Here is a 13,834-nt window from a genome sequence, read left to right on the forward strand (position 1 = left end):
AAACTTGAAGCAAAAGGTTCTTGAGACTTACGGTAGAGAGCTTTCTTTCAACTATCCCAGCATAAGAATAATAAGAAACTGCATGTTGAATCTAATTGGCTAATTTTTTTTTTCCCTAAGACTGAGTATATAATGCTATACTGTGTTTTCTCTGAAACACTGGTTTTCACATAGGGTTACTATGTCTCGGTAAATTTGAGAAATAGAATTTTCTCAAAGATTAGATCAGGGGCTGATGGCATACAGGGTTGAAAGGAGAAAAGATAAATACTCTCTTTTTTCAATTTTTTTAACGTTTATTTATTATTGAGAGAGAGGGAGAGAGAGAGAGAGCATGAGAGAGAGACAGCATGAGCATGGTAGGGGCAGACAGAGGGGGAGACACAGAATCTGAAGCAGGCTCCAGGCTCTGAGCTGTCAGCACACAGCCCAATGCAAGAATCGAACTCACAAACTGCGAGATCATGACGTGAGTCAAAGTCAGATGCTTAACCCACTGAGCCACCCAGGCGCCCCAATCTGCTTTGCTTCCTTACCAAAATTTGAGTCCTATGATTTCCCTTTGAATAATGGGTTTTAAAATTTTCTTTTTATGTTTGTTTGTAGAGAGAGAGGGAGAGGGAGAGGGAGAGGGAGAAGGAGAGGGAGAGGGAGAGGGAGAAAGAGATGGAGGGAGGGAGGGAGGGAAACACAGAATCCGAAGCAGACTCCAGGCTCCAAGTTGTCAGCACAGAGCCCACCTTGCTTGAACTCAAGAACTGTGAGGTCATGACCCGAGCTGAAGTCGGACGCTTAACTTACTGAGCCACACAGGCGCCCCCAAATAATGGGTTTTAAAAGAACATCTGGGATTAACAAATGGAACAAAAACATGTAAGTATAATTATTATCCTTTCCTTTCCAATTTTAAATCTTTTCTTATAAAAAACTTTTTTTCACTTTATTGTCATTAATAGCCATGTTTAAAATCATTTTCCTTAAAGGTATGATCCTCGAATAAATTTATACATATAGGTATTAAAGATATATAAAGGTATTAAACTTTTTGACAACTTTTTTAAAGTTTTAAACTTCTAAACTTTTTTAAAGTTTTAGTTTTCCCAATAATGTAATACAAAAAGTGTGCAAGATTATATACATATATATATGTTACATGCATACAAATATATATTTACACAAAATACACACTTGTTAAAATCAATTTTTTTAATTTCCCTTTTATCTTATACCAAATTACATGTATTCCTTTGTTTCCACATAGTCTCACTTGTGTACTTTCTATCACATTTCTAGGTAATTTTAATTATTGTTACTGCAATGATTTTAAACCTACAAAGTAAACTCATAACTGCCCCCATAGTTTTTGAGAAGCAGTGAATTCTTTCAAATGTCAGTTATACATTTTTGTCTGTATTTAAAATATCCTACCTGACAATCATTGAAATTCCAATTCTTAATTCGGTTCAATTGCATTTAGTTATAATGTATAGCATTATTCATATATTAAAGGTAATGTTCCACACTTTACATTCAAAGGTGCCAATATCTCTCCAGATCAATGGCACCTCCCAAAGTGAACTGCTAGATTTTAAACAAGAGTTTAACCAATATGGTAATAATATACAGAAGGTAAGTTTCCTGTGTTAGGCTAGCAAGATGGCTCCCAGGAACCCTCTGGGGTGGCCTTCATTACTTTAGCAAATTTGCTGTGGTCAAAGGTCTGCCCTTCAGAACTGCAGATACATAAACCTGATTTTGTCAGCACATTCAGAGTGTGTCCTTCTCTCTGGACCAGATATTGACCAAGCTCACGCGACTGATGTAAAAAAGCAGAAAGTCAATTGTTTTGTGGATAGAGTGCAATGGGTTCTTAACCCTCCTTTTGGCTATTACTCTTTGGTGTTTGTTTTCCACTTTTAATCAAATGATCCCTTCTATCTTACTATAAGTGCAATTTCTTTCACACCAAAGTCTGCTAGCAGTTATGAAATGGTGAAAAAGGAGTCAGAGCATTCCCCAATTTTATTGCCCACCCCCTTTCAGAATGTTTTCAGAGCTAGTGAGACTTCTCTGTAACTTTTCCCATATGCCAAATTTACTTTTGACAGAAAGGGAAGGAGACCAGCCCTCTAAATTTAAAAACAACAATAGGAGGAATAAAGTAAACTAAAGTTCTCCAAACCCTAAAAGTTTAAAGACTGTCTAACTCTTCACTGGGTTTACTCTCTTCAGTGAATACATGGTATCTGCTTTCTTATGTCACTGAGCAAAATGTTTCTAAAATATTGCCTTGCTACATCCCTAAACATGATCCTAAATGGCCTTTTCAGAGAGCTCACTCCTAATTACCTTAAGAAGAGCCAGGATACCACATGCTTAATAGTAAATATTTTCCTTATGAGCTATGGTATCCAAACTGCATTTCCCATGATATCTATAAACACAAAGGGACTGAATGGAAAATGTCCATATAGTACTATACCAATTCATAACAGCCTCTCCAAGGGCAGAGGATACCTGTGACAAAACCTTAATCAACAGTCAATATGAATCCCTGATGCTCTGATGCCAATTCAGAGAGTAAAAATTACCAGTGAATGCAACGCCACCTACTTCACCAACAAAGACAAAAAGTGCAAACAATTCATACTCCTATCAATTAAAAACAAATAAACAAACAAAAATGCTGTTTATCTCAATTTAGAGACCATCCTTGGAACCTCCAATAGATGGAAAGGCCATTTATTACACCTTGCCCTGGAAACTCCTATTTTTTGCCTGTGATCCTGGAACAATTATTAATTATGCTTAGTTCTTTCAAAATGTCCCAGTTTGAGGGGTACCTGGGTGGCTCAGTTGGTTAAGCATCCGACTTCAGTTCAGGTCATGATCTCACACATCTTAAGTTCGAGCCCCGCATTGGGCTCTGTGCTGACAGTTCGGAGCCTGGAGCCTGCTTCGGATTCTGAGTCTCCCTCTCTCTCTGCACCTCCCCAACTTGTGCTGTCTGTGTGTCTGTCTCTCTCTCAAAAATAAATAAACATTAAAAAATTATATAAAAGTGACAGTTTGAGAAGACTTTTCTTGCAAAGTCAATTCTTTTCCAGATCTTGTATAATTCTTACCTTTACACATGCAGCTCCAGCCACACTGGCTTTCTAGTAATCTCTTTTAAGCCATGTTTACTCTCATCACATGTCTTTTCAAACACTGCATTAAATAATAGTTTCTCCCTCAAAATTATGCATTCTTTAGATCTCAGCTCAGTGGTCATTTAGGATGTCTTCCTTGACTTCAATGAATTAATACTCATATCTACCTATTATTCACCTCCAGTGTGCAATGTACCCAGTCAAATCTATTTGCATTTTTTACATATAGTTATAACCCCTGTATATGTTTTTGTCATTTCCACTAAACTGCAAACTCCATGAAAGCAAAAGCTGAAAAGTTTTTGAAGACTAAATTTCTAGGACATAGCACCATGCTAGCACCATTTGTGAGCTTTAATAACATTTATTGAATAAACAAATAAACAAAAACTTAGAAGAAGATGTAATGAATTTAGTAACATTTATACAACCAACTACAAATTAGCTTTCTGCTTTTTACTTCATTTGTTTTTATTCTACTCCTAAAGCACCCATCCAATTTCAAGAAAAATGAAAGATAAAACATAATAGGGCTAATAACGGATGTCATTCTACTCTGGCTGTGTCCAGAAAACCTTGTGCTGGTCTTATTTACACTTGTCAGTCCATCTCTGAGGACAGGAAGAAAAAGCAAAAATGGAATTTTTAAGGTGTATGACATAGTATGCATTCTCCATGTCCTGCCAGCTTGTCCTACTTATTCCACCTTTAAAGGCTCTGGGAGGAAAAGCTATGCTACTCTTTGAGAACTGATTATTTCTTTTTTAATACCTATAGACTTATCCTACTTCTTCCTCAATTTCCACTTCTGCATTTATACTTGGGATTAAAGCAACCTGGCAATGATAATTTGTACTCTACAAAGAATTATCTTCTCTTTCCCATTACTTTTATAAAAATAGAATACAGGTTTGTACAAGGAGTTAGCATAATGACTTTCTTATCAAAAATAATAATTTTAATTGCATTTCTTATATATATTGCCCAGTTTGAAGAAGGAATTCAAAGACAGTTCATGTGCTCAGTCTCATCCAAGTATTCAAACCCTAACACCTAATCTGGGATTTCCACACAGTACATTGTAACACAGTACATTGTGGTTGTTACTTTGTAATAAAAAATAAACTTTGTTAAAAGACCTGAGATACTCAAAGCCATGTGATCTGTGTGTTCCGTTTTAATCAGCTCTACATGGGAAGGCTAGATAAAAATTTGCTTGTTTTTCAAGGAATCAAAACAATTAGGTGTATCAAATGTACAGTGACAGGAAGCTAGGACAGACATCATCCATCTCACAGTTAAGACAGCCTCATTAATAAAAAGGGCAGGCATGAAAGAAATGAGAATGGGAGTGGGGAAAAAGAATATGTGCGTGCAGTCTTCACATTATTGGTTAAGATTCCATCCAAGAGAAATAGATAGATAATGCGAAACTTTATCCCTGTTATTCTCTTTTATCTACATTTTTGTCACTGATCAACTCCCCACATGAACATCCGCCAGCTGTTAGTAACAATTTACTCAAGTAACAATTAAGACACATAGGCCTGGGAAGTATTCTTTCCCCTTACAATGACCTGTATATTCTTGCTTTGCTCGATTATGTTAATGTCACAGTTAATGTCTCAAAGAACTATTATACTTCACTTATATCCAAATTCTTGAATAAAACCTAACTATAGTCCCAATTAACAATATTTATGTTCATATGCTAAGTAGTTCTCATACACCAGAAGTTTTATTAGTCCTTATTTATATAATAGACAGGATCTCTTTAAATCCATTCATAGTAGAAGAAAATATATTGCTTAAATGATTAATTTAGACAAATTGTTCTTTTTGTTTCACAGCACAGGTCTGTAAATTCTAGCAAAAAGACTAAGTATGTCTTGGTTAACTTCACCAATCAACAAATGTAAATATAATTAAGTGAAACTTAATGAACACATTTTCTTTTGTTAGGTATCATAGAGGAAAATTCTCACCATTCTTTTTTTTTTTTTTTTTAATGTTTATTTATTTTTGAGAGAGTCAGAGACAGAGTGCAAGCAGGGGAGGGGCAGAGACAGGGGGAGACACAGAATCTAAAGTAGGCTCCAGGCTCTGAGCTGTTACCATACAGCCCGATGTGGGGCTCGGACTCACAAACTGTGAGGTCATGTGCTGAGCCAAAGTCGGATGCCTAATGAGCCACACAGGTACCCCAATTTTCACCATTCTTAACAAGTATCTTTGTATTAATATCCCTATATGTTTGATCTCTTCATTAAGAAATCAAATGACAGGGGCACCTTGATGGGTTATTCAACTGAGCACTGAGCTCTTGATTTAGACTCAGGTCATGATCTCATGGTTCGTGGGACTGAGCCCCATGCTGACAAAACAAAGCCTGCTTGGTATTAGCTCTCCCTCTCTCTCTCTGTCCCTTCCCCACTTGCTTGCTTGCTCTCTCAAAACAAACAAGCATTTAAAAAAAAGTCAAATGACAATGTAGAAAGTGCAAAAATCTTACATCTTAATAACATATAACTTCATATTTAACAATAACTTCATACTTAACACACCTATTAAATGATTCATTGTGTGATGTAAGAATGATTATGATTGTGATAAACTGAAAGCATAAAAATCTCAAAGCCTGTTCTGTCAAAGCAAATTCCTCACATTCCCTGTCAAGTTTAGTTCTGTTGACATACTGTTAAACTTTATTTCTAATATGGCTGGAACCACTACCATGATTTTCTCAATGTTTGCACATACCTAAATATGGTTAGTTGAAATTGAAAACTGGGTCCATGTCTTATAGCTATTTTAATTATGCTGGTCAACTGCCTTCTAAATGCAAAACCCATCACCAGATTAACCCTATATTTTTTAAGACTAAAAACAAGGTAACAAAGTAGAGGCAAAGAAAAGTTACCTATCTTCATCTGTGTATGTTGCCTCTAGCCCTTCAAAGAACGTCATATCTAGAGCTTTCTCAATGGCAGTCTAGAAGGAAGGATTTAGAATATACATCAGATCATGCAAAAAAACATTTTTTTTCTTGAAGTTTTAAGCCAAGGAATCAAAAATACCTCTCCAATATTGTCTGTGAACTGTATTCTTGCTAGCGTTGTTTGTGAAACATTAGTGGCATCACCATGTGGGAGGCTTCTTAGAAATGAAGAGTATCAGGTCCTATCTCACACATTCTAAATTAGATTTTGTTTTTATCAAATTCTCCAGGCAATTCATATAAGTAAAATAAAGTTTGAGAAGTACTGGTCTTGATAACCTTCACCAAAATATAAATTATATTTCCTGTGTGTTTCTTAGAAATTTGTGCTAACTGTGCATTTATTTCGGTGGATTTAGGAGTTATATTTGCATATTCTTTCCTAGTTACAAACAGTAAGTTCAGTTCAATAAGATAATTCAAATGTTTGTACTAGGCAAAACCCAAGATACATTCAAGCTAAGTATTACATTAAATTTTAAACACAAATGTATTTCAAAGGAATTCAATCTATATATTTTGAACTAATTTACATTTAATTTTTTAAAGCACACTTTTGATGTCTATAAAGTTTCCAGTTATGTGTATATGTGTGTGTGTATTAATACCAGAAACTTCAGAATACTATTCATAGATCCTGAAATTTAAAACTAAAATTTTAAAATGTATTTAACTTAGGATACTGTGATTTACAATTCCAGTCCAAATTAACATTACTTAAAATAATTTATTGCACCAAATTTCCAAGATAAAGAAAAATCCATTTAAAGCAATCAATTTGCTATTTTTAACACTATTCAGCAAAATATAGTGATAGGCTTCGATTATGCAATTTTAAGTAAAATGTTAAAACTACAGTGACATATGTGGGTGAATGCTTAGTTTTTTCCCTTACATTACCTCTCAAGTAATTTTCAAATATTAAGACTAAAAATGGGCTATTCTTCATAGGTATGCTGTTTAGATGTATGTGAAAGATTGATAGTAACATCCTAATACAAAACAAAATTAAGACAAACAAACAAAATTCCAAAAACTGCAATCATGTCAAATATCTGAGCAAATAGTATACAAGAGAAAGGAAGACACAATTAGTGGGGTGTACAAAATCTGAGAGAAGGCTAAACTATACAATCAGATCTATTATATTTCTTATAAATAAGAGAGTTGCATTAGCTTCCTTTGTAAATGACTCAGGAATTAGCCAGGCACACTACTCATTTGTCTCTCTTTTACTAATATATTTGTCTTCTTTCTCCCTAAATCAAATGAATGATCAATATGATGTAGCTATGGGGATATCGACTTGGTTTTCCTATGGTTTCAGAGAATAAGTCTGAAAGATACTTCGGTTGTATATAATTCTTATTTAAAATAAAACTACTGAAGATGATGACCTATTATCTAATTTCAAGGACATAATAGTTCCATTAAAAACAGATTTTATGAGACTTGTTTTTTCCCTAAATTACCAATATACTCTCCTAAGTTCTTAAAACTTTATTGTGCAAGAAAACAATGTATTCTGTTATTAAGTTCATCACTAAGTAATCAGAGAACTCTATTTTTTATGCTGTATTCACAATTAAGCAATGTTAATTGGGGTAGATTGTATCACTTGTCTTCTCTGCAAGCACAGCCAACTTTCAGGTCTGTACTAGGTACACCTCTTACTCATTTTCAATCCTTTCCTTTTCTCTCTTTCTCTCCTTTCCTCCCTCCTTCCTTCCTTTTCTTTCTTCTTCCTCTACTTTTGTTTCCCTACTTTTTTTAATTTTTAATTTATTTTTAATTTTTAATTTATTTTTGAGAGACAGAGAGACAGAATGTGAGTAGGGGAGGGGTAGAGAGAAAGGTACACACAGAATCTGAAGCAGGCTCCAGGCTCTGAGCTGTCAGCATAGAGCTGGATGTGGGGCTCGAACTCAAGAACCGTGAGATCATGACCTGAGCCCAAATCGGACACTCAACGGACTAAGCCACCCAGGCGACACTTTTTTTTTTTTTTTTTTTTAAACAGGGGCAGAAACTTAGTGTCAAAATCCAATCAAGGAGTTATCAAGAACAAAGAAAGACTGAAAGTTTTGAAAACCTGGGGTGAAGAAATATGTCTTTTCTTTTTTATATCTCTTCACTATTTCTTCACCATGCTTGTGAATGAGAAGTCCTTACTATGATGATTTGAGTTTATTTTCAGAACAAACAGTCATGCACAGATATACTGACAATAGTGTTTTTACAAGCTAGAATCTCATTTTCCTTAAGATTTTTTTTTCTTCATAGTGGCCCATACACTTATAGCCTAAATTTCTAATTTAAGGCAATATAAGAGTGCCCTAATGAGACTACTTTGTCATCATATGTGAAATCCCATGTAGTGTAGCCCTGGGATCTCTCAAAGAGCTACCTCAAGATTACATAGGAACAAAAGCTAAAACTGATCTATAAGAAACAAAATCATTGGGGCGCCTGGGTGGCTCAGTCAGTTAAGTGTCTGACTTTGGCTCAGGTCATGATCTCATGGTTCATGAGTGCAAGCCCTGCATAGGGCTCTCTGCTGTCAGCACAGAGCCCACTTAAGATCCTCTGCCCCCTCTTTCTCTCTACCCTCCCCCACCACGTTAGTGCTCTCTCTCAAAAAATGAACATAAGAAAGAAAAGAAAGAAAGAAAGAAAGAAAGAAAGAAAGAAAGAAAGAAAGAAAGAAAGAAAGAAAGAAAGAAAGAAAGAAACCAAATCATAGGACAGAGCTGCAGTTTCTTAAGGTCAATCTGAACTTTACACCAAACAAAAGCCTGGGGCTATCAGAGTATACCAAACGTGGGTAACAACATATAGGTAGTAAGAATACTGACCTTAACAAAGTACATCCTGTAGGAAGAAGATAGCTCTTAAAATATGCTGTTTATGAATATTCTAATTTCTTATCATCCAGTTAATATTTCTAAGCCCAACAGTAGAATGCTTTATGCCCTACTTCTAATATGAACACACTAATTTTTGACTAATATCATTCCCTGAAATGTATTCAACTCCTGGAAATAGGAGATCAGAAGCCAAACTTTTAGAATCTTTATACAATTCATATACTCAAGTGCATTATATTGTAGCCCCAAAGAGTCATTCTCAGTTTTGCCTTATGGACGTGAATATTGGCAACCTGCCCGGTAAAAGCTATGGACAAATTAACACCTTGTTCAGTCCTGACCTCCATTTAAACAAATTTAGTTATTCCTTACTAAACACAACCCTGAAATTAGATATAAACCCTAATATCTGCCAGTCCAGACTACCTTACAGAAACAAAAAATCTGGTGTATATGATTATACTTAATTACTATTCGGAAATTTCATTGCATTAGATTTTGAAGGAAAATTATCTTACAAACAAGCTTGGCTGAGATCTGATGGAATTCTATTCTGACCAAAGTACATACCTAATTTAAGACAATCATTACAGAACAAGTCTCTAATTTAGTTTGGAAATTATATATATATATATATATATATATATATATATATATATACACACATACATACACACACACACACATATATTCAAATTAACATATAGTGGAGTATTGGTTTCAGGAGAATTTAGTGATTCATCACCTCCATATAACACCCTCCTTAATACCAATTACCCTTTTAGCTCATCCCCACAGGACCTGCCCTCCATCAACCCTGTTTGTTCTATTTAAGAGTCTCCTATGGTTTGCCTCACTCGCTGTTTTTATCTTATTTTATTTTTCCTTCTCATTCCCTATGTTCATTTTTTTTTGTTTCTTAAATTCCATGTATGAATGAAATCATATGATATTTGTCTTTCTCTTATTGACTTATTTCTCTTAGCATAATACACTCCAGTTCCATCCACATTTTTGCAAATTTCAAGATTCCATTCTTTTTGATCTACAACTATTATTCCATTATATACATATACCACATCTTCTTTATCCATTCATCAGTTGATGGACATTTGGGCTCTCTCTATAATTGGAATATTGCTGATGGTGCTGCTATAAACATTGGGGTGCATTTGCCCCCCTCTCATCAGCATTTTTTGTATCCTTTGGACAAATACCTAGTAGTGCAATTGCTGGGTATAGGGTAGTTCTATTTTTAACTTTTTAGAGGAACTTCAATACTGTTTTCCAGAGTGGCTGCACCAGTTTGCATTCCCACCAACCATGCAAAAGTGCTCCACTTTCTCCACATCCTCATCAACATCTGTAGTTTCCTAAGTTATTCATTTTAGTTATTCTGACAGGTGTGAGGTAGTCTCTCATTGTGGTTTTGATTTGTAGTTCCCTGATGATGAGTGATGTTGAGAATCTTTTTATGTGTCTATTAGCCATCTGGATGTCTTTTTTGGAAAAGTATCTATTCATGACCTCTGCCCATTTCTTCACTGGATTATTTTTGGGGGGGGGGTGATTTTGATAAGTTCTTTATAGATTTTGGAGACTAACCTTTTATCAGATATGTCATTTCCAATATCTTCTCCCATTCCATAGGTTGCCTTTTATTTTTGTTCACTGTTTCTTTTGCTGTGCAGAAGCTTTTTTTCTTGATGAGGTTCCAGTAGTTCATCTTTGCTTTTGTTTTCCTTGCCTCCAGAGACATGTCTGGTAAGAAGTTCCTGTGGCTGAGATCAGAGAGGTTGCTGCCTGTCTTCTGTAGGATTTTGATAGTGTCCCAGCTTGCATTTAGTTATTTCATCCATTTTGAATTCATTTTTGTGTATGGTGTAAGAAACTGGTCCAGTTTCATTCTTCTGCATGTTAGTGTCCAGTTTTCCCCAAGCCATTTGCTGAAGAGGTTGTCTTTTTTCCATCGGATATTTTTTCCTGCTTTGTTGGAGATTAGTTGTCCATACATTTGAGGGTCCAATCCTGGGCTCTCCATTCTGTTGCACTGAACTATGTGTCTGTTTTTGTTTCAGTACCATACTGTTTTGATGCTTAAAGTTTTGTAATACAACTTGAAGTCCAAAACTGTGATGCCTACAGCTTTGGTTTTTATTTTTCAACATAACTTTGGCTTTTCAGTTCCATACAAATTTTAGAATTGTATGTTTTAGCTCTGTAAAGAATGCTGGTGTTATTATAAGAGGGATTGCATTGAATGTGTAGACTGCTTTGGGTACATATATATTTTAACAATATTTGTTCTTCCAGTCCATGAGCATGGAATGTTTTTCAATTTCTTTGCATCTTTTTCAATTTCTTTCATAAGCATTCTACAGTTTTCAGCATATAGATCTTTAACATCTTCGGTTAAGTTAACTCCTAGGCATCTTATGGTTTTCTGTGCAATTGTAAATGGTATCAATTCCTTCATTTCTCTTTCTCCTGCTTCAATATTTGTGTATAGAAATTCAACCAATTTATGTATGTTGATTTTATACAATGCAACTTTGCTAAATTCATATATCACTTCTAGTAGTGTTTTAATGGAGTCTTTCAGGTTTTCACCATAGAGTATCATGTCATCTGTGAAAAGTGAAAGTTTGACATATTCCTTGTCAATTTCTATGCAATTTATCTCTTTTAGTTGTCTGATTGCTGAGGCCAGAACTTCCAACACTATGTTGTACAACAGTGGTGAGAGTAGACATCCTTGTTGCATTCCTAATTTCAGAAGGAAAGCTCTCAGCTTTCCCCCGTCGAGTGTGATGTTAGTTGTGGGTCTTTTATATATGCCCTCTATGATATTGAGGTATGTGCCTTCTTTCCTTACATTCTTAGGAAGCTTTTACCAAGAAAGGATGCACTATTTTATCAAATGTTTTTTCTGCATCTATTGAGCGGACACGTGGTTCTTACATGTTTTTTTATTAATGTGGTGTATCATGATTGATTTGTGGATACTGAACCACCCCTGCAGCCCAAGAAAATCCCACTTGATTGTGATGAATATTTCTTTTAATGTATTGTTGGATTCAATTTGCCATATCTTGAGGAGAACTTTTGCATCCATGTTCATCAGGGATATTGGCCTGTAAATCTCCTTTTTTGGTGGGATCACTTTTTGGTTTTGGTGTCAAGGTCATGGTGGCTTCATAGAATAATTTTGGAAGTTTTCCTTCCATTTCTAGTTTCTGGAACAGTTTCAAAAGAATAAGTATTAATTCTTCCTTAAATGTTTGGTAGAATTCCCCTGGAAAGCCATCTGGCTCTGGCCTCTTGTTTGTTGGGAGGTTTTTGATTACTGATTCAATTTCTTTACTGGTTATGGGTCTGTTCAAATGTTCTATTTCTTCCTGTTTCTGTTTTGGTAGTTTATATGTCTTTAGAAATTTATCTATTTCTTCCAGATTGTCCAGTTTGTTGGGGTAGAATTGTTCATAATATTCTCTTATAACTGTTTATATTTCTGTGATGTTGTTGTTATCTTTCCTCTTTCATTAGTGATTTTATGTGTTTGGGTCCTTTCCTTTTTCTATTTGATAAGTCTGGTTAGGGGTTTATTGATTTTGTTAATTCCTTCAAAGAACCACCTCCCAGTTTCATTGATCTGTACTACTGTTGTGTGTGTGTGTGTGTGTGTGTGTATGTGTATGTGTGTGTATATGTATATATATAGATATATCTATATATATACATATATATACGATTTCTGTTTTAATATTTATTTCCCTTCTTCCAATGGTTTTGGGCTTTGCTTGCTATTCTTTTTCTAGCTCCTTTAGATGGAAGGTTAGGTTGTGTATTTGACACATTTCTTCATTTTTTAGGAAGGCCTGCATTGCTATATACTTCCCTCTTATGACCGGCTTTGATGTATCCCAAAGGCTTTGAACTATCATGTTTTCATTTTCATTGGCTTCCATGTACTTCTGTATTTCCACTTTAATTTCTTGGTTAACCCATTAATTCTTTAGTAGGATATTCTTTAACCTTGAAGTATTTGTAGTCTTTCAGATTGTTTCTTGTGGTTGACTTCAAGTTTAATAGCATTGTGGTCTGAAAATATGCAAGGTATGATCTCGATCGTTTTGTACTTGTTGAGGGCTGATTTGTGTCCCAGTATGTGATCTATTCTGGAGAATATTCCATGTGCACTCGAAAAGAATGTGTACTCTGCTGTTTTAGAATGAAATGTTCTGAATATATCAGTTAAGTCCATCTGGTCCAGTGTGTCATTCAAAGCCATTGTTTCCTCGCTGAATTTCTGCTTAGATGATCTGTCCATTGTTGTAAATGGGGTATTAAAGTCCCCTATTATTACTGTATTATTATCAATGAATTTCTTTATGCTTGTTATTAATTGATTTATATATTTGGGTGCTCTCAAGTTGGGGGCATAAAATGTATAATTGCTACATCTTCTTGATGGATAGATCCCTTAATTATGATATAATGCCCTTCTTCATTTCTTGTTACAGTCTTTGGTTTAAAATCCAGTTTTGCTATACATATAACATGTTTTTCCAGGATAACTGACTTCATAGTTGGGGTCCTTAACCATGTTACTGCACTTACAACTTTACAATATTTGCTCCATATGACAGGATCTTCATCTTGTTCTCTCTTTTCTCTGCAGTGCTACAATGCACTATAGTATCTACTATACTATAGTGCTCAATATTTTTTCATGATTAACCTATTAAATTGAACTTCTTTATCATTTTTATTTAGTTTCCCAAGTGTTATTTACTTCTTGTCTTGATTTCCTTGTT

The sequence above is a fragment of the Leopardus geoffroyi genome, chromosome C2, assembly GCF_018350155.1.
Source record: "Leopardus geoffroyi isolate Oge1 chromosome C2, O.geoffroyi_Oge1_pat1.0, whole genome shotgun sequence".
In the NCBI taxonomy this organism is placed as follows: domain Eukaryota; kingdom Metazoa; phylum Chordata; class Mammalia; order Carnivora; family Felidae; genus Leopardus; species Leopardus geoffroyi.